A 22,978-nucleotide genomic window follows, 5' to 3' on the forward strand; every position below is an offset into this window, starting at 1 on the left:
TTTCTGCTGAGATTCTTCAGAGATACCCTTGGTTTAAGCTGATTGATGTAAAGGAGGCCAGTGGGGAAATCAGAGGAAGTTGGAGGGTAGGGGGGAGGCCAGAGTGATGGTTCTGGAATTCTTGACTCTGCCTTATTTCTCAGCAGGATATTGTGCTGGGTAGGGGTGAGGCGGGGTGGGGGTGAGGGACAAGGAATCTTAGGAATGCTGTGAGGAAACTATAATCAGGCCCCATCCTTGTCCTAAAGAGGAAACTAATCGGGCCCCATGTGTTTTGCGTTTGTGCTTAGTTGCTCAGTCATGTCCAGCTTTGCGACCCCATGGACTGTAGCCTGCTAGGCTCCTCTGTCCACGGGATTTTCCAGGCAGAATACTGCCACTTCCTTCTCCAGTCAGGCCCCATCCTTGTCCTAAATATCTCCTGCCTTGGTGCTTCTCAGTTACAGCCAAGCCCACACGGTCCTACTCGTTATAGCGAGAGGATGCCTCTTGCTCACGGACACTTTTCAGGGCACGGGAATGCCCTGACCACCATGCACACCCCTGAGAGCAGGACATCTAAGGCCCTCCAAGCCACCTACCAGTGAATTCTCCCTGGCTTTCCACTGGGCTCCGAGAGTGGACAGGACAGCAAGGTGCCACCACTGGATGTCAAGGGGTCGGCAGGGTCACTCTGCCCCTGAAGGCTCTAGAGAAGAACCCCTCTGGACCTTTTGCTTGCTCCAGGTGGTGGCCAGAAATGCTTGGCATCCCTTAGCCGGTGGCGGCATCGCTCCAGTCTCTCCTTTTGCTGTCACATGGAGGTGTTCCTTTTTCTTGTGTGTCTGTCTCTCTCTCAATCTCTGTCCTTATTAAGGACACCAGCCACTGATGTCCTTAATCCTCATCTGCAAAGAGCCTGTTTCCAGGTGAGGTCACCTGCGTAGGTACCAGGATTAGGACTTCACCATATTGTTTTGGGGACCCAGGTCACTCTAGGATCACCACTCCTGGGCACTGGGTCATGTCCGAGCAAGAAGTAATCTTTCAAGTGTGGATCACCGGCTGGTGACCCTTCAGTCCCAGACTCAGCACTCACTCCCTCCCACATCTGTGCAACTGGCCTGCTCCACGGGGAGCACAGAGGGCCGTGGTCCAGTGTCTCACTGGCAGGACAGGCCCACCTGGTCCAGGTGATTCCTGAGTGAGATCAGAGCCCGGAGGACTCACCACCTCACCATTACTTGGGAGCTTTGGTCTGAGTGAACTTTAAGCCCACAGCTTGCTGCTGCTGCTAAGTCACTTCAGTCGTGTCCGACTCTGTGTGACCCCATGGATGGAAGCCCACCAGGCTCCCCCATCCCTGGGATTCTCCAGGCAAGAACACTGGAGTGGGTTGCCATTTTCTTCTCCAATGTGTGAAAGTGAAAAGTGAAAGTCAGCTTACTTCTTCCTAAATACTAGGACCATCCGTGTAACAGATTGTTCTTTTTTCAAAGTCTTTCTGTCACACTTTGATGCCCTTCCAACCCACACACAACACTGAGATTATCTTTCAAGGGAATGAGTTTTCCTAAAAATTCATGCGTCTCCTTGATTGTTCTGAATTTAGAGGGCTGCAGAGTGCCCTGGAGTTACTTATTCCTATGCAGACAATTTATAAGATCACCCATCTCCATTGAACTTTCCATTTTCTACTCATATATTACTTCGAAAAGGAAAATTTTTACTTCCTCAGTTGTAAATCGGGTTTTAAATGTGCATATTTTTCAAGAAAGCAGATCGTATATCAGAGCATAGATATCAGGCTGTGGAATTTATTATCCATGATCTACAAATAAGAATCTGTGTGATACTTTTAGTCCTTTGTCTGCACACTGATTTGAAAGTATATCTGGAAAGAGGGAGATGGGAGCAGAATGAGAGAGACATTCCCCTTTCTAAAAGTCACTGTTTAGTCATTACATTCTGTGTAAAGACAAAGAGAATCCTACTGAAAAGGTAAATACCAAGAGGCTTAGTTAGGTATGATTATGCAAGACATTTTATAAATATTTTGATACGCAGATACAGGAGAAAGTGATTTGTGAGACGGTAATTTTGCATTATGCTATGTCCAAAGCCAACTGAAATTCCTCATTTGCATTAACCATCTGAGCTGTTTTCCATTTGGAGAAATGTTCTATTCTGAGTTTCAGCTCCTCCCATATTAGGAGGGCAGTATTGGAGAGTCTGTATTTGAATCTGTCCAGATGAAACTGTGTATCCAAGTAAGTTCTATGTATCAGAGATGAAGTAAGAAGTTATCTTATTTTATTTTCCTGCTGCTTCAACTTTTAATTAAGACTTGGTCCATCATTACAGTGAGGTCATAATTTCTTCCTTTCTTCTTCTCTCCCTGCCTCAGGGAAGGATTTAAATTAACCAATGGGACTTGGTTTTGAAAACAGCCTTTTAAAGAATATGGATACTTGCACATAAGAAAAAGATACAAAATAATGAGTGGCATGAGTCATTTGTTGCTTAATAGAAGGGAATAACCTGTTTAGTGATTTTGATAGGAAAAATATCCACTAAGCAGATAACATCAATTAAAAAATATATCTGTATGACATTTTAGCCATAAGGATGGAATCTGGGTAAAACACTGCAACTAAGTCAGGATAAAGCCCCTTCCAGGTTTCAAGATGGTTGATACTTGCTCACCTGTTCCAGCAGGCAGGCAGGTGCCTGGGAGTCCAGCTCCAAAAGTAGGACAGCATTTAAAGCCTGGACCTCCTCCAGCCTGTGACTTCTAAGGGCAGGGCCCTGAGCTGAGCTATTATTTGTGCATTCTAGCTGTAAACTGCCTACTGCAACCTGGCTGCAGCAGTTCACAAGAGGAATCTCTGTCCTTTCTTGAAGGAACTTAAAAGGGACTCGCTCAAGGACTACTTGTGAGAAATGCTGAGTCATTAGTATTCTATTACAGTTCATCAAAGACATATGTTTCCTTTATTTGTGAAGGTTCATAAGAGCTAAGATACGACGTGTTAAAGTTTCTTGGCTATCCTGAAGTGTCCCCCTGAGTGGACGAAGACGTGCTTCTCAAAAATGAGAGATGACTTTTACAAAAATCCAACCCATCCGAGAGATGATGAAATGAACATTTGGAGACATTTTTCCCGTTCTTAAAAAAATTTCATAGTGACCTTTTTAAAATCCAAAATTGGAATTACACTGTGTTGGTCTGCATCTTCAGTTTTACATCATTGTCTTGAGAGTATTTTTCCATTGATGAAATGTTTTTGAAAAATGTAAATTAATTAGTGACACAAGGAGTTACATAATAAATAAATATATTACAATACAACCCAATGATAAAAACTAAAGTTTTCTCTTAATGTTAAAGGAGCCAAAAATTCTGCACTGAATGTTAGATTTTTCTCATTCCCTAAAATAAATTAGATAAGTTATACTGTACATGAAATGTGATGGGGGTTTTTTCCTACAGAGTAGATCTTGATAATTCTAAAACTGGGCAGAACCACCTGGAATGTGAATCGTTAGACCAAGTAAGTAGAAAAAGAGAAAGAGTAATAGGGTGTTTCTCCAGGAGACCAAAGATCTGTATTATTCCTTGTATTTCATGGGCTGCAAACTAGGGATCTGGGCAAACTTTAGATTGGATGATTTTGTAGGATTAATGCACCCTGAGTACTCGTAACCCACGTGCTTACAGATCTACGGCCATCAGCTGGCCTGATATGAGGGGTGTTCTCCTCGAATCAGTTTAACATAAGGACTAGGCAGATGGAGGCAGCACTAAGCATCTAGCTCTGCTCTTTTCTTATTCAGAAACTAGAAGTCCAAAGGAAACGGCAGAAGAATATCCGGCCTCTAGTCCCTTAGAGGGGAGTCCTCTGAAAGAGTAGAGATTTGCTCAGCTGGCCCAGAGAGAACTGGGTAGAAAGTCAATGAAACGTCTTAGAGTCTTTTCATTTTTCAAGCATACAGACTTAAAAGCAGCTTTATCATGACTATACTTATTTAATATTGGTAGAACTTACAATTTGCCCCTTGAGAAAACACAGGACAGTAAGAAATAAATGAATTCTATGAATCAGAGACATGACCTCCGTGTAGGAAGATCAGCAATTACCAGTCACAGAATTCTCATCATATGCAGTACCCTGTGCTCAACACTTTATGTATATTATCTAATTCTCACATAATTGGTGGTAAACAGATGTAATCATTTTTATTCTACAGCTGAGGAAGGAGAGACCAGAGGGCTGACTTCATTCATTTCCCCACCTACTCCCTCACATAACATGTATTTGGCTTCTAACGTGTGGCCAGCGTGGTTTGAATGAAGGAGATGAGGTTGGGAGCATGGTCATCACCTCTGCCTCCTCCCCAAGCAGCCAGGGATTTGCATCAGTCTACCCATCTCCAAACCACGGAACCCAACACTAACAATTCTATTTAATAGAGAAACCTGTGCAGTCTCAAAGGAGACCAGCAAATCGAAATGCATCTTCATTCATTTTCTTCCTGAGCTGAGAATCATTGTGATTAACTTCAGAACCTGGAATGAAAATAACCAGTGTGAGTGTGCATTATTCTGTGATGATGAGTTGAGGTGGGAGATGTTTGGTTAACCAGATTTAGAAATAAAGCCCTGTGGTTTTGCTGCTTTACCAAAAAAGAGTCTTATCGATCGCCAGAGAAGAGAGAAGAATGCTTACAGTAAAAGAAGCACCACCAGTATTTACCTAGAACACGAGGTTTATCACAATGACCAGAATTAGACAGAATGGCAAAGACAGGACCTTATCAAGATATTTTCAAGTGATCCCCATTCACAAATACAGTTTTATTTGGCAAGCCAAGGGCTCTTCTCAGCCACAGCAGGTGAAAACATTTGCCTAGGTGACAGATGGTAGAACCAGAGCTTGAAAGCATCCGTTTGCAGCCACATTCTTTCCATACACCATCCAGTGGGCTTTCCTATGGAATGCAGCCCCTGGCACTATGATAGATCTTCCAGTCCCCATTAAGGAAGACAGAACCTTATCTGAGTCCTATTCTTGGACTGACTGGATAAACCCACAGTCCCAAAACTTAAAACACTTTGTTTTTGGAATAAAAATCTTTTTTTGAACATTTAAATAATGTCCAGAAAAGCTATTCTCCTTAGGTTTACTAAAACTCAAACTAATTTGAAAACATTGACCATGTATATTTCAAGTGCTTTTTAATACTGGAACCCTTAGTCAAGGATTGTACCGTTAGGATGTGTTTAATCTTAAAATCAAATCATATTTCCATGAGAGTTAGTCACCAAAGTAAGCGTAAAACCTGTCTGGAGCAGATTCAAGAATGAATGTGTGAGTGCTAAGTCAATTCAGTTGTGTCCGACTCTTTGTGACTATATGGAGACCGCCGGGTTCCTCTGTCCATGGGATTCTCTTTTTTTGTGGGGGGAGGACTGAGCAGTGGCAGGTTTTAATAGGATTTGGAGCTTTAGTCAACATGGTCAACATGGCTGTGACACTAAGAGAATAATCCAGAATGTTCAACACAGCATTGGTTACTATGGCGCAACATTGGAAACAACCATGGTCCAGTAAGTATGGTCCTTCCATACAACTGACAACAATACACCCATTAATAATAATAATGGCATTCAAATACACTAAATGACATCAGTTCAGCTCAGTCGCTCAGTCATGTCCGACTCTTCATGGGATTCTCCAAGCAAGAATACTGGAGGGTGTTGCCATGCCCTGCTTCAGGGGATCTTCCCAGCCCAGGGATCAAACCTGCATATCTTACATCTCCTGCATTGGCAAGCAGGTTCTTTACCACTTGCACCACCCGGAAAGCCCAGGAATGAATATTAACCAGTAATTCAAAACAGGGATTGAGGTGTTTTATTTCTGTTTAATTATTTTTCCTGAACAAGCTATTCCCCTTGCTTTATCTTAAAAGGTATAGCAAACTGGTTTTATCAAAATAAAACAAGCCTAATTATGGGGCATTATTTGGGAAATCAAGTTTTATTGTTGCATAACGGTTTAATAACCATGATAGATAAGCCTGTGTCCTAATGAACACATTTAGTTAAAGGAGCTTATTTAAATGAAATGAATCTCTTCAGGCTTTTCTTTCTGAATGTAGGTATGATCCCATAAAAGGCTTAATTCGGTAATCTGTTAACAGAATCATTAATTTTTTATTAACTTTAAAAAAATAAAAAGAATTGAAATAAACAAGATTTGGTTCGTTTAGATGCCCCATACAAGAGTATAATAGTCAGTTACTGAATTTATTAAAATCCTCCTAACTTCCTCTTGTCTGTGAGCATTATTACAGGGTCAGTGTAATAATTAACACGACATGTTAACACAACAGTTAGAACATGTTGTGATTAACACAACATGTTGGCTCTGACACACCTATTCTGTTAGCTGTGATGGTGTAATTGTGCCCATCAAAGCTACAGGAGCACTGATGCAAACTGAGCAAGTTCCTCAGTAAATCTGTCGGCTTTTCAGAGGGGAAGAGAATTTGCCCCGATGAAGCTATTTCCATCACGTCAGGGTTGACTGAAGTGAATAACTCATTTAGTCACCATGGAGATGACGCCCGGGAGTCTGAAGGGAGGAATGTGTGATGTGTGCGCAGGCTTCCAGACGCTGCTGCTTTTGTGGGGGCATCTGTTCGGGGATCCGGATCTGTGAGAAGCACACTTAATGTCTCACAGAACTGTGTGGTTTTGCTTTCCCTTCCCACTTTTGTTGGTTCTCTAGAAGAGCCTCAAGTAAATATAAAACAAGGCAACCCAATACTTCACTCACAGGACCCCGTGTTCTTTCCAGAAGTGTGTCTCATATTTAAAGACGTGTGCCCAAATGTGCTAAAAACAGACCTTCCTCCCAGACACATTTCTACTACTTCTATTTCTGAAAGCCCTGGTCCATCTCCAGGATCCCAAACTATATTTATCTTTATATTTGTGTCTTTCTATTTATCTTACAACTGTTTCCAAAAATTTTTAATATGTGAATACATATACACTTGTAGAACAAACGGATAAGAAAAGAACATCAAAAAAAAGGGCAATCAATCTCCTTATTTGCTTAACCTACATCTAGTCCAGTAAAATGTGTGTGGGTATATATATGTATGGGTTTCCCTGGTAGCTCAGTGGCTCAGTGGTAGGGAACCTTCCTGCTAATGCAGGAGATGAGGGTTCGATCCCTGGGTTGAGAAGATTCCCAGAAGTAGGAAATGGCAACCCACTCCAGTATTCTTGCCTGGAAAATTCCATGGGCAGAGGAGCTTGGTGGGCTAGTCCATGGGGCCACAAAGAGTCTGACTGAGCACACACACATGGTTTTTCCAAGAGTCATGTACAAATGTGAGAATTGCACCATTAAAGAAGGCTGAGCACCAAACAATGGATGCTTTTGAATTATGGTGTGGAGAGGACTCCTGAGAGTCCCTTTGACTGCAAGATCAAGTCAGTCAATCCTAAAGAAAAGCATCCCTGAATATTCATTGGAAGGATTGACGCTGAAGCTGAAGCTCTAATACTTTGGCCACGTGATGTGAAGAGCTAACTGACTGGAAAAGACCCTGATGCTAGGAAAGACTGAAGGCAAAAGGAGAAGCGGGCGGCAGAGGATGAGATGGTTAGATAGGATCACCAACTCAATGGACAAGAGTTTGAGCAAACTCCAGGAGATAGTGGGGAACAGAGGAGCCTGGCGTGCGGTAGTCCATGAGGTCGCAAAGAGTCAGACACGACTTAATGAATGAACAACAAAGCTTCTTTAGATGAAGTATCTTTGGGGTAGAGCGATAAAGAATAATCCATGAAGACTTTGGGTATTTTTATATTTAAAATAAAATTCTACTGATACGTTCATTTGATATTCAACCAGTATTAACTGAAAGCCTAATATGTATAAGGGACAACGAAGAACACAAAAATGAATAAAGCATGGTCCTTGCCCTCAAGAAAACATAAACACAGATAACAGAAAATAAGACAAGATGAAATGGTACAGACAAGGAATTATACTCACTTAAATGAAGAGGGCAATTTCTGTCATATACACAGCAGGCAACTTTTCAGTGGACCTCCGAGAATAAGTGTGATTTCAAGAGTGATTAGGAGTAATGCCAATTAAGGAAAGATATCATAAAAGGTGGTTCAAAATCGTATTTGCCTCACCACACCAGTCATGCATTCCTGGGAGACAGGGATGGGTTTTGATGATCGGGGCACCCCTGAGACCCAGAACTATGCCTGACACATGGGAGGTGCCCAGTTAAAATGTGCCAATTAAACTCATATGAAGGCTGAAACATAAAATGAGTATAAAAAGGAACAGCAGAAAGTCCAGTTTGGCTAAAGAACAGAACATGAGAAGGGAAATAGAATAGAACATCTTGAAGATTAGGATGGGAACATATTGTGCCAGGCTTGATTTGGAATGTATAAATAGATAATATGAAGTCACTGGTCCTGTCAAAAGATAAACTGTGCAACACTGCACCATCAAACCAAAAGAGAGAGAGAGACTCAGAGAGGTCAGAGGGAAGACTAGAGATAGGAAAATGAATCAAAAGATTAAAATGATACTTTGCCAAAATGAAATTAAAATAACAGAAATAATGATCCTGAAATTAATAGCAATAGTTACAAGAACTCTATGAACAATAGCAAGAATAATAAACATAACAATAGCTAATATTTAATGATCAATGCTATATCCAGACACAGAATGTCTATTAATTTACCTCTTAGGACTCTAACTTCAAAGTTGTCATTCACAAGCTTATAGGTCATCAAATCTTGAAGGGACTAAGTAACTTCCTCAGAGAAGCTCTGCTAGAAAGTATATTAAGATGCCACATTTTGTTTGATCCTCTGGAATAGAATTCTACATGGTAGGTGTCAGAAACGCACATTTAAAAACTTTATCAAATGCAGCTTCTCCTTTGAATACAAGTGATTAGCTTGACTATTCAGCACCAGTGGTAATAATTCCAAACTAGAATCTCTGCAGCATGGTGCTTTTTTTGAAGGATAATTTCCATGCTTTTGTAACTACTGGATGTGAGCAGGCTGTGATGGTTTATAGCTGCTGACCCATAGAAAACTGAAGTTCATTGTAAATATTAACAGGAGAAATGCTCAAAAATAGATGTCTAAATCTTTTTAAGGAACTAGTCAAAGATTTACTGTAATTACTTAAAAACTCTCCGTTAAAATACAAACCGGCAACAATCTTATATGTGATTCACCTTTTTAAAAACTTACTAGGCACATAAGATGCACAGGATGCTGAACTAGATGGAATGTGAGATAAACGGTGATAAAGAAGTTAGCCTTAATCTCATGTGTATTATAGTCAATGAAACAGACAGACAGGAAATAGGTAAGCATACCAGTATTGCCAGAGGAGTGTGTTTTGAGAACATACAAAAAGAATCATGACAGTCAGTGCAACAGACATATGAACAACTTGGTTTCAGAGCCTCTTTCTGTGTTGGAGCCTATGAGGAACACACGCATGATTTCAGAGACTACTTTTCACTGTTTATTTGTGGTGGTTTTTGTTGTTTTAGTCACTAAGTCGAGTCTGACTCTTTGCGACTCCATGGACCATAGCCCCACCAGGCTTCTCTGTCCATGTGATTTCCCAGGCAAGACCACTGGAGTGGGTAGCCATTTCCTGACCGGGGGGAAATAAATTGTATGTTACAGGATTTGAATAGATTAAAAACACCTTTAAAAGCACAAAAAGAGTAACTAATTAGGGAGACAGAAGCCTTGAAGAATGGGTGAAGTTTGAGGAAACCAAGAGATTTCCAAAAGGAAATTCTATACCCAGATGGGGAAAGCAGCATAACCATCCATGGTGGAAAACTTTTTGAAAGAACAGGCAGACACGGCTGAAGTGAGGGCTGTGGTGGAAGAGGAGGCTGGAAACAGAGGATGGCATCAGATCAGGGGATGGCCTTATGGTCACACTAAATTGTTAGAAGTTGACCTTGGACAACCAGAGCCCTGAGAAGCTTCAGGAGGAGTGGCATAATTGGGCTGGGTTTTAGGAAGAGCCTCTGGCAACAGTGCAAATGATGGTGAGGAGAAGCAGAGGAGTTAGGTTAGGTACCCCTACCTGATATCTCAAAGCATGGATCTGATCGCTGGATGCTATATGAGGAAACTTAGGTCAGTTCTGCAAATATGACAGCACTCCAGCAAACATTTGCTGTTGAAGGATAACTAGCTCCTTCTGGAAGCCAAGAAGACCATTAACTAGCTGCTCGTTCCTCTTTCACTTTCTGTGCATGAAAAAATACCCCCAAGTAGTCAAGAAAAACACACCAAAGTGGTCCCAGCACAGTTTAAGATCTAAATTTACGGTATCTTTTTAAAAATCTTTTAAAACATCCAAGCATCCTCAAAAATAGTCAGATGCCTATATGTAAGTCAAGAAGCCCAAGATTTTTTCCCCCAAGATTTTTTTTTAATACAAAGCTTCTTGGATCATTAATTTGGGAGCTGAAACAACGAAAGATAACTTGCAGCCTCAAAACTGCTTCCTGCTCTCCAATTGTAAAGAAACTGGCCTTTAGCATGGAGGAGTGAAACCACCTGGAATATTTAAGTAATTTGCTAACATATAAACGCTAGAAACACTGAAAATTCTTACTTTTTGGGTATTTGCCCTTTGTGTATGTAGCATACAAGACAAGTTTAAAGTAAGTAAAGTGATTAAAAATATGAGGTCTCAATACAGCTGGAGTCCCTGGATTCAGGTACTGTACTCTCTCCCCACTCCTTGTGAACCCAGGGCCTTTACAGTCACGGAAGCAAGGTCAATGCCCTGCTCTGTGATTGTGAACTCTACTGCTTCTCCCTCAGCTCCAGAGATCACTGAACTAGAAAGATGCATGCTTAAAAAAGAAGCATTACTAAACTCCCCAAAGCTATGGAATTTCTAGTGTGATTAAGACACACTTTCTACCTTGAGCCTCCAGATTCCGTATGCCTTAACAAACACTGGAAATTATCCTAAGGAGGTGAAATGGAATAAAACTTGGTAGTCCTTAAAGCGAATCAGCATCTCTCCTTCTGAATATTTGAATACACTGATACTGGTATCCTGGATCTTTTTTTCTTTTTTGCCTCCTGGCTTCCCGCAAAGCTTCATAATTATTTTCTCACGATCCTCATAGAAATAGATTGCTCTGTTAACATCTGTTGCTTAGCTTTCAGCTTATTGGAACATACTCAATATGTTCTATACGATCTGTATTTCAACTAAATTGGTCTTATTCTCTAAAACATAAAATTGTTTTCAGAGTTCCTTAAGGGAGATGGAGCAAAAGAGTCCTTTTCTTCATGTTCTTGGTGAAGTTGCCGCTCCCCTTCAGCAAGAAGGCACCTGCGTTATTTCCGGTGCTCACCTTTATGGCCAGAGTCATGCCTCCAAATACAATATACCTTTAAATGGTTCTGAGACGGATTAATTTCTCAGATCTTTTCCTTCTGCCCTTCATGATGATGTGAAATTCATCTCTGGCCCACTTCAGCTATTACACAAATACAATTACATAGAGTCTTAGAAAACTGGCTATTTTCCTGGCACTTTGGGTGCCAATTTGGGGTAGTATTTTGGGTAGGAGTAAAGGGGTGTTAAGAAAAGCTCAGGTGTTTCTGGTTCAGTTCAGTTCCGTTTAATATCAATACTATTCTCAATGCTTTGGCCATTAGAAAAGGGAGATGAAGTTCTTAAACCTAACACAGGGATGAAGGAAAAGAAGCCTTATGGTCTCTTCAAGTCCCATGTTTTCAATATTTCTCAGAATTCTGTCCCAGAATAACTTATGATCCATGCCTGGTGATTTTTTTTAACGCATTTACTTATTTGGCTTCCCTGGGTCTCAGTTTTGACATTTGAACTCTTAGTTGCAGCATGTGGGATCTAGTTCCTTGACCAGGGATTGAACCCAGGCTGCCTGTATTGGGAACGTGGAGTCTTTAGCCACTGGACCACCAGGGAAGTCTCATGCCTGACTATTTTTTATCACCAATCGCATGCCACAAACAGACTCATTGTAGAATGTCATTCTGCTCTTCAAAGTCTGAAGTGATATTCAGCATTTTCACACCTCTAAAAATATTCAAAAAGGCAACATAGCTGCTTCATGATAAACTCAATTAGAATAAATTGTAGAAACAGTTTTCCAAATAATGTGTGTGTGTGTGTATGTGTGCATTCTCAGCCACTTAGTCGTGTCCAACTCTTTGCAACCCTAGGGACCGTAGCCCACCAGGTTCCTCTGTCCACAGGATTTCCCAGGCAAGAATACTGGAGTGGATTGCCATTTCCTACTCCAGGGGATCTTTTCAACCCAAGGATCGAACCTGCGTCTCCTGCATTGGCAGGTGGATTCTTTACCACTGTGCCACCTGGGAAGTCCTTTCCAAATAACACCACTTTCTAACTAAATAACCATGTGAATAATAATAATAACTGAAATCTAATTGTTCACAGCTGATTAGGACTGAAGAAGCATTTTGAGATTCAAAGAATTAGGAACTCTTCTGTCTCATTAGACTAGACCTTCATAGATGTTTTTCACTTAAAATAAAAAAGAACTCAAAAAGTAACACAGACACACACACACACACACACAAGTAACATATCCATCCTTAACACCATTCTCCAGATAAGCTAATAAAGCTTATACATGATCATGGCTTTTTCATCACCCTGTCTGGGCTCAGTGACAAAACATGATCTCCTGTCTATTTATTTTTTGCAGATTATTCTGAAGTACGATTTATTCTAACAGCTGTTATAGATCTCATGACCTTTCAACAGGTATCAATGGTGCCCATTTATATAATATCCTGAGACTTCAACTGTTGTTCTGGCTAAAATTTGAACAGCTTCTCATTTTTCTCCCTTACTACACTTTACTACCACTGAGAAGGTTGTTTTGGATAAAGATTATAATCTCACATGGTAGTTTTCCCTAAATTATTTAGAAGTTGAGCAAACAGGAACAAAAGCCTATCATTAAGAGAAAGACCTCAGTTCTCTGGAACAGGGCTTTTCCTCAAGTGACGGATTTCATCTCCTAAAGAAAGTTCTTGTTTTCCCCATTTTTTCAGTGTGTTTTAATACAGAAACCATTTTACTTTACAGAAAGATCTGGGTATTTTTTTTCTTTCACTTTACAGTAAAATACTTGGCTTATTTGAAACTTATTTGTCTTGGGTTCATCTTCTGGCTATACCCCGGAATTCTTTCTCATAATTGTTTGGTTCTCAACCCCGTTTGCATGTCACATCTGGATCAAAATTCTCATTAAATGTGACAAAACAGGGACGAGAGCAAGATTTTCACTGGCTGCTCCAGGAAGTGCTCTTATACTAGCTTCCAAGAGCTGCTGCTGCTGCTGCTAAGTCACTTCAGTCGTGTCCAACTCTGTGCAACCCCATAGACGGCAGCCCACCAGGCTCCCCCGTCCCTGGGATTCTCCAGGCAAGAACACTGGAGTGGGTTGCCATTTCCTTCTCCAATGCATGAAAGTGAAAAGTGAAAGTGAAGTCACTCAGTCATGTCCGACTCTTTGCGACCCCATGGACTACAGCCCACCAGGCTCCTCCATCCATGGGATTTTCCAGGCAAGAGTACTGGAGTGGGGTGCCATTGCCTTCTCCACCAAGAGCTGCTACCTGTTGCTATTTTTTAAGGAAGTTGGGGCACTGATTCAATTACCATGGTGATTTTTATCTACAAATAGGTTAGAGATCAAACATTTCTAGCACACTTAAAAGAGTGTGGGGCAGGGGATGAGGGAGGAGAAGTTAATAGGAAGTTAGTTTTCATCATAGTTGTTCTTGTGTCCCCAGTGTACGGTGTCCAAAATGGTCTCACTTTAGTCTCTGACCAACCCCAATCTCTGAGGGAGACACAGCAGGAATTGTAGCATCATCCCCACGGCAAAGGTGGTGCCTTTCTTGGCTGAGAAATGTTTCTGAAAATTTTTTCCAGACACCTAGAAACCTTAACTTTGGGCCTGATCCTGTACTGCAAAGACAGAATATATTCTCTCCCTAATGCAGCACACACAAGGTAATATGTAACTTGCTTTGTCTTTTGGCAGTAGCAGTCCTCTCAAATGTTTATATTACATGTGGATAATCAGAATCTACTGTCATAACTTCAACTCAGGCAACATGAAGAATTCAGGACAATATGAGAAATTTAAGGCATTTAAGAAATTTATTTTCTAAACTTCAGAATAAATCATTTTGCTTCCTATAGGACATTCCATAGATATTTTGCCTGTTATGGTTTTTGGTTTTCTTAACCTTTAAATAATTTTTACTGGACGTGATAATAAGGGAATAATTATTGGCCATGAAGTGCTTTACACTTAAAGGCTTTAAGAATTTCATCTTATTTAATACATCATGCTACTCTTTGTTGTGTCCAGGGTTGTTTCTTGAGGTACTGAATCACTTAAAACGCCACTGAATTTTTTTTTAATGTATTATCACTAACGATTAATAATATCTGTCTAGAAACCTAGAAATCTAATTTTGTATTTAATTTAGGCACTTGTTTTCGAATTCATTTTAGGAATTCAATTACACGCATGGTGTATGAATTAACACAGCTCTGTGCATGTCTTTGGAGCATCTCTTTAAACAAAGGCTCGCTCTGAACTTTTTATGTACAAAACATTGTGTTTAGATAATGGGATAGTAAACTCTGGAACGTGGAATATAGGTCTAGACCTGAAGGAATCTATAATCCAATGGAGATGATAAGACGTTCAGGGAAGAGTGGAAGGGAAAATAGAGGGAGGAAGGAAATAAGATCTTTAAAAGAAACACAAGGGTTGTAGTGCCACCAGGAATATGTTTGCTAGCCAATATTTCACTCAACCTGTGACAGAAAGAAAATGAAATTTACTATAAAATTGGAGACTTTCCCCTTATAACTAGTCCTACATATAAATTGAATGAGAAATTATGGTTTGCTGGATTCCAACTGTGGTAGTCCATTCACTGGGATAAAAGCTCAGTGCTGTTGGAGATCCAAAATAATAGAGGCTTAAATAAGGGAAATGCTTGTTGCCCACTCGTGTGTCAGTGCAGATGGGTACTGCCATTGTTATCAGGGAACCAGTCTCTCGCACACTCAATTTACGGCTTCCCTTTCATGGCCAGGATGGCCACTCCAGATCCTGACACCAGGTCTGTTGAGAGCAGACAGAGAGAAAGTCAAAGGCACCCTTTCCCTGTAAAAACCTACCCTTGGAGGGCACACATATGATTCATCTCATGCTCAGCGGCCAAACTCTGGTCACAAAGGAAGGAAAACTGAGAAATGGAGTCCTCCTCGCCTGGCTTAAGCCATGTGCCCGGCTAAAACGTCAATTATAGGGTAAGAAGGAGAGATTGGTATAAGAAGACTGCTAGTTGTCTCTGCCACATGCAGTAACCATGCTATAACCTCCTACCACAGAACTCAGAGTCATGTATGAGAAAAGCATCTTTTCTTAAAATCACATATTACTAGAGCTTTCATTTTCAAAAACAGATGAGCTGCACCCTGGACAATTTCAACAATCAAAACGAGGATTTCTCACCTTGTCAAGAGCTGCCCTCTCGCAGCTGAACGCTCACACCTTATGCTAAGCTAGTCAGAGCCAAATACAATTAATTAGATTAAGCTTGTCACTAAAATATCAAGACAAATGTTCTTGAAACATGGCACTTTCTTCCTTTGTCTTCCCCGCCCCCCAGTCTGGTTTATTTACAATAAAAGTAGGTTGAGGCATGGCATTGCAGAAACTGATCCTTATGACTGTCACCTTATATATCCCCATAACTGATAGCCAAAGGCTGCAGAGCAAAACAGATCTGAATTGTGTCAGCATGGACTTCCCAGCCTGGATCACATTTAATAATTAATCACAGTGGTTTTCATGCTGGTTTGAGAGCCTTTATAAAAATACTGCAGGCAAGTCTGGATACGTCATTCTCTAAGGAGCTGTCTCAATTTAGTACCAGAGCTGTGACTTGCACCTGCCGCTTCTCCAAATCAGAAAGACTGAATTTTCCTCTTCCTCTTTTCCTTTTTTTGGTAACCTCTCTCTCTAAGAAAATGATTTGCCAGAGTTTTTTAAATGCACCATTTAACAAGTCTATGACACACCTTTCTTGATTCAGTAGACAACAGACAAGCTGATTTTTTGAAATTCTCTTTTACAGTCATTGGGCAAACATGCTATGTAATGGAATATGATCACCCAGGTCTCCTGCATTACAGGCAGACGCTTTAACCTCTGAGCCCCCAGAGCAAAAATAAATCATCTAACTGTTCCTGATTTATAACTCTGAGTTTCCACATGGGCACGTTTGCTTACAGTTAACCTGTGAAAGAAATTATTGTACAGGACTGCTCTTCTGAAGAGGGATCAGAAAATTATGAGTTGTGGAGATCTAGGGAACATTGTCTAAAAGTCCAACTTTCACTAGCAAATGAGGACACAGAGAAATCCACAAAGATTCCACATGGTAGCACCCAGAACCTGGATCCCAGGTTCTTCCAAACCCCACAGAAGTGCCCTAGGACCACATGACTTTTAAGTGGAATAAATAGACATCCTTGTGCACAGAATCTGACTAATACATAGCTAACCTTAGGCAGCCTAGAGCACGTGCACACTAAATTTGTAACTGTCACTGTGACAGTGAGAATCAGCAGCTACCAACACAGGAAATTTCAGAAAACTTTAGCTTTCTCTTTGCTTCCTTGACACTTTCCTACTTTGGTGAGTCTACCCTTTTTATCTGAACGTGTGGCTTTCCAACCTTTTGAAGTTTCATACACCTGCAATTCTCTAACTCTTGGGTGGTGATGAACTGTATTCTAGAAACAATAAAATAATGCTCATAAACGTAGTGAAAATGATATCTTCAGTTCAGTCACTCAGTCATGTCCGACTCTTTGCGACCCCATGGACTGCAGCATGCCAGGCTTTTTTGTCCATCACCAACTCCCGGAACTTGCTCAAACTCATGTCCATCGAGTCGGTGATGCCACCTACCCATCTCATCCTCTGTCGTCCCCTTCTCCTCCTGCCTTCAATCTTTTCCAGCATCACGGTCTTTTCCAATGAGTCAGTTCTTTGCATCAGGTGGCCAAAGTATTGGAGCTTCAGCTTCAGTCCTTCCAATGAATATTCAGGACTGATCTCCTTTAGGATGGATTGGTTGGATCTCCTTGCAGTCCAAGGGACTCTCAAGAGTCTTCTCAACACCACAGTTCAAAAGCATCAATTCTTCGGCACTCATCTTTCTTTATGGTCCAACTCTCACATCCATACATGACTACTGGAAAAACCACATAGCTTTGACTAGACGAACCTTTGTTGGCAAAGTAATATCTCTGCTTTTAATTTGCTTTCTAAGTTGTTCATAGCTTTTCTTTCAAGGAGCAAATGTCTTTTAATTTCGTGGCTGCAGTCACCATCTGCAGTGATTTTGGAGCCCAAGAAAATAAAAAGTCTGTTACTGTTTCCATTGTTTCCTCCTCTATTTGCCATGAAGTGATGGGACCGGATACCATGATCTTAGTTTTTTGAATGTTGAGTTTTAACCCAACTTTTCCACTCTCCTCTTTCGCTTTCATCGAGAGGCTCTTTAATAGTTCATATTCCCTTAATCATTCTTAGTGCCAGGGACTTTCTTAAGCACATTCTTTTCTAAGTATATCACATGTATTCTTTCATTTCATCCTCACACGGGTCTTGTGAGGTATGTACTAGTATTTCCCCCACTTTATGACTGTAGACACCAAGGCACAGAGCCTGTAACTAATTCACCCAAGCCCCACAGCTAATCAGCGTGTATGTTAGTTGTTCAGTCACGTCCAACTCTGCAACCCCTGTAGCCTGCCAGGCTCCTCTGTCCATGGGACTCTCCAGGCAAAAATATCAGGGTGGGCTGTCATTCCCTTTTCCAGGGGCTCTTCCCAACCCAGGGATCAAACTGGGTCTCTTGCGTTGCAGGTAGATGCTTTACCATCTGAGCCCCCAGGGAAGTAAGAGAAATTGTTTAAACTGAGTTGTCGGTTTCAATCGCTAAAACATATTAGGTCTCACAGAGAAAGACTTCTAGAGTTCATAGCATATATAGCTATACATATATAGGATGGTGTGGCATGATGAAATGAGCCCTAGTCTTGGGGCCAGAAGGGTTACAGTCTTTCCTCTTTTTATTTCAATCCAGAGGCTTGAGCTGATTGTTCTCCTCTGTTTATGTATCTCTTTTGACCCGTGTTAGGCTCCTGCATGTACATATAAGCACTTCTTTTAAGACATAACCCTTGCACCGCACCTACGCATGATACTGGTTTTGAAGAAATTACTAAAAATTATGATTCCATTTGATTAAACAAATAATATGTATTAAACATTGGTGACATGCCAGCCACACTGGACATGTCAACTGTTACTGGCCCTGCTCAGATAACAATTCTTAAAATTCTACTACATTCATTTCCATGTCTCCCTTACTCTCCTCTCTTTATGCAGAATGGTCTGGGCTTCAATACTTCACTGCAAGTAATAGGAAAAAATGATCCTTAAGCAATCACTGCCTTTTTTTTTTTTTTTTTTTAACTTTTGGCATTCTGACAGTGGGGCGGTTATGCCCTGTAATCAAAGGAAAACATAAACCGGTCATCTCCTAGCAACTCACTGAAGATTACTCCCAGGGAATAATTTGTGTGGCTGAGCCGGAGTGCACTAACTTTGAACTTTGAAGCCAGCAGAGCTCCTGCCCTGGCCATTAACTCTTCTCCATATCTTGCAGATACAGTGAATTCGTTTTTGATGATGTTGCAGGAAGAACAGGCATTAAAATATCCCAAGCGTGAGCAGTTTTATGTGAAAGACATTGAAAGAGTTTTATAATCTTTTTTATTGTCGTTAAAAAAATCTCATCGCAGTGCAGTGTCACTAGGCATCAAGATCATTTTGCAGCTCCAGGTTCCCCTTTTGCTAACGCCTGTTTCCCGACTCTCCTGTATAAAGGGACATCTGTCACCTAGGGCTGGGCTGCGTCACGGCAGCCTTGCCTTCCCGGGTGTTTCCTCCCAGTGGGGGCTTCGTTCTCTGCCCCCACAGTCTGCTGTGCTGATGAGACCAGTCAACATCGGCTCCTCGTTAGTCTGAGGAAGCCACCGTGTGCCAAATGAAGGTGCCGTCAGAGCAGATTTGACTCAGCCATCTGTGCCTCCAGGAAGCAACTGTGACTCCGAGAATTCATTTGAGCTCTTCAAACCAAGAGTTAGTGCGCCCCTTTAGAATTTTTAATTTATAAAAAGAGGAAACCTGACGAGAGAATTCGTTTGAATGAATGACCATGGCAAGAAAGAGACCCACGTCTGGAAGGAGTCAGCTAGCCGCTAGTCACAGGAATTGACACCAAAGAAACACTCGACTTTTCATAGCAGGTGTAGTAAGTAGTAACATTACAGCAGGATGCACCAGACCCAGGTCTGCACGCTTTATATATATTAATTATTGGACCCTCGAACAATGAAAAGGTTGGCACTATCATTACTCCTATTTATAGATTGGGAAGCTCCATTAGGTTCAAGGAGAGGAGAGGTAATAAGTTTCCTTAAGTTATCTGGGGATATGGTAGAATGGGCTTTTAACCCAGCTGGCTTGGCCCCAAACTCTTGATCACAGCACCAGCCCGCCCCAGCAGCAGGCATTCTCGTGCGCCAATCCCAACTCTGTCTGGAAACCAAGGGCAGAAGGTAATGATGACATGGTTCTTGAAAATGCCCACAATTCAGATCATAAGTATTAGTTCTAACGTGCCTTTTCCATGAAATCCTCTGATACAGAAATTATATCTATTTCCAGCCTTTTCCATGAAATCCTCTGATGTAGAAATTATGTCCATTTTTATTTAGTAAGAAAAAGAAGAGGACTGTTATCTTTTAGGTTTCTTGCTGTGCTTTCTATATGGAAAAGTATTCCTGTTCTGACCAGACAAAAATACGTAATCAACTTTAGTACCAAGCCCTCCAGTAGAGTTACATTATAGAACAATGTGCAGTGAGCATGAACAGCCTTCTTTTTAAAATATTCTGTTAGATATTCTAAAAACATTTAATGAGTGGTTAGTATTTATTATTTATCTGTTGAACATGTGGTATTTTTCATTTATTATTTATGATCTCCGTCTGTTAAGCCATTTAAAGTCAAGAGGGAAACATGAATGGGACTGTCACTCATGCACACTTGTGACGATTCTAATTCTGTCTACATTTTCAGTCTGTATAGTTCAAATTATTGATCCCCAGAAATTTTCTACTCATTATATAAAATGAAGTCTCATCTACATTTATCAGAAAATTTTTTGAAGTGTAAGGAGTGTCTTTTAATCCTGCTAAGTTAGGTCTTATGGAAAAAGTGAATTAATTTTACCAGTGCTTTTCCTGATTTTAACATTTCAGTCCCATTTTTTTTAACCTTGATTATTTGGGATAAATTATAATTTTTCTTCTTTAATCTGAAAAGTTATTTTATTTTGTTTTACATCTGTCCCTTTGACCTTGTTATATGCCTTTCCTTAACTTCATTATCTTTTTCTTAGAATGCAGGGATATTTCTTAGAGAGAAAAGTTATAAATTGCTGGAGAATAATATTAACTACATTAATATTAAAATAGAATGAATTTTGTTAAGTCCCTTTTTTGCCTTATTATCTGGGATAATTCCAATTTATGCCTGTTATGTCAGCATAAATATTAAAGACATCCCTTTTACTACTGCTCTATTTGAACAAATTATTCAGACATGCTCTCCAAGAGTAGTGTAAAACTAATGACTAAGTACATTTGCTTTTATTTTCAGGAATTCATGAAAATAAATTCAGGAATTCATTTTCAGAAAACCTTATTTCCTAAAACCTTCTTTGAAAACTGCCACTGTAAAGTAGATTTTCTTTCTTTTGACAGCGACTTATAAGCCTTTAACTTGTAGTCCAGAAACACAACTCCTTACCTTGTCATAGAGTCATATGTTCTGAAGCTGACATAAGTGAAAACCTAAAATCATTCGAAATACACAAGTAGCAAGATGGTATTACTTATTGCTATTATAAAGCATATCTCTGTCAAATTTCAGGATACATTCTGTGTGCAAATGAGGAAAGGACCTAAAGCAAATTTAAATAAACACTAAGCTTGTACAATCTGCCATCATTCTACATGACACCAGCTTAGCATATCCATGAAACTCCAATCTGACTGATATGATCCATGCACAAAGTATAGAATCTGTGGTCTAGCTGTGGGGTGCTTTGAGGCTCACTTGTAAGACACTGCCCAAAAATATACTACAGTCTAGCCTGTTGGCTGCCCCCCTCATCATTCGGAATACTCCTTTAGAAATAAATGAAAGACAACCTGTTAAAAATTTAAATGTGTTCTTTTTAGAAGTCAGAATCTCACCACTCAAACCTTGATGTTTTGATAATGTAAGATAGAACATCCACCATACAGCCAATTAAATAATGAAGGTTCTTCCCACCAAGGAGTAATTTTTTCATTATACTTATGATAGGTGGTAGCTACCTGTCCCATTTAGACTTGAAAGTTAAATCACAAGTGGTGGTACTGATTCCAAATTTCACTGAACTGCATCAGTGTTGTTTGGAACCAATGCCCGTGATCAGAGTCCAAACTTGATTGGTGACTGTTTGTCTAGTTTCACATGAGAAGACAACAAAGGCAAATAATGGTGCTCAGAATGAACATAGGGCAGTATTGATGTGTGCGATGCTGCAGCATAATGACAGTGGAGTAATTAGCAAATAATAATGATTAGAGTTTCGGTTGATCCAATTATAAAACACTGATCTGATCCACTCTTTTTCTTGTACTCCGGTTCATAACAGCAAAATTTCCCACTGCTGCCTAAGTGGTAACGTTTGACTGTCTCTTTGCATTAACTGTAAAGGGAGGAGGGGGGATTGATTTCAGGAATCTGTAGTGCTCATCACGTCCGGGCACTACCCTGTGTGGAGCCACAGGAGGCCGGCGTGTCAGTGGGTCTGCCCTGGAGGCTCCACCCCATGACTGAACTTCCTGCCTCTGAATCACATTCTCCTGAGAAAAGTCCCAGGTCTTCTGAGCTTATGTTCTGGGGGTGGGGAAGAGATGATAAACAAACATAAGGTGAGGATGATAAGAAGGGTTCTGATGAAAAAAGCTTGTAAAGGGTAAACAAAATATGGAGGGGGAATTCTGTAATGGATGGTTAGGAAGGCTCTCTCTGACAACGGGGCATTTGAACTTAGACCCGAAGGGCTAAAGGAGAGAGCTGCAGATACAAAGTGAATGTTCCAGGTAAAGGCAAAGACCTGGGACCATTTGAGCTTGGCATATGTATTCACGGGGAGAAGGTCTGCAAGCCTGGAGCAGAACAAGCAGGGAGGGAGGGGCAGCATGAAGCCTGAGGTCGATTGAGGGCCCAGAACCCGGAGGACCCTGCAGACTACAGTAAGTGTGGGAGACTAGAGGGCCTGAAGGGTTTCCACCAGGGGACTAAGTGACAGCGCTCAGGTTTTAAAGAGATCATTCTGAATACTCTGGGGACAGCAGAATGCAGGTGGTAAAAGCAGATGAAAGGAGACCAGTCGCAAGCCTCCTGAAATAGTTCAGACTTAGACTAAAGTGAAAGGCCATAGTGGAGAAGGCAATGAAAAGCATTTGGATTCTGGACATATTCTGAAAGCAGAGATAGTAGAATCTGCTCATAAATGAGGGTCAGGGATATAAGAGAAAATATAAGTCACATATCATGTCACTGTTGTTGGTCTGAGCAACTGAAATGGTGATGCTGTTTACGAAGAAGTGAAAGGAGGAGAGGGTAGGTG

At 40.8% G+C, this 22,978-nt stretch overlaps 2 protein-coding genes across 30 annotated transcripts in view; one reads left to right on the forward strand and one right to left on the reverse strand.

Annotated features, from left to right (window-relative positions):
* Positions 1-22,978, reverse strand: part of TLR3 (toll like receptor 3) — a 447,684-nt gene that overhangs the window by 277,534 nt on the left and 147,172 nt on the right. The window lies entirely within an intron of this gene.
* The window catches only part of SORBS2 (sorbin and SH3 domain containing 2), a 215,682-nt gene that overhangs the window by 71,284 nt on the left and 121,420 nt on the right, over positions 1-22,978 (forward strand). The window lies entirely within an intron of this gene.

The sequence above is a fragment of the Moschus berezovskii genome, chromosome 26, assembly GCF_049115385.1.
Source record: "Moschus berezovskii isolate FMDL1 chromosome 26, NW_MosBer_1.0, whole genome shotgun sequence".
In the NCBI taxonomy this organism is placed as follows: Eukaryota; Metazoa; Chordata; class Mammalia; order Artiodactyla; family Moschidae; genus Moschus; species Moschus berezovskii.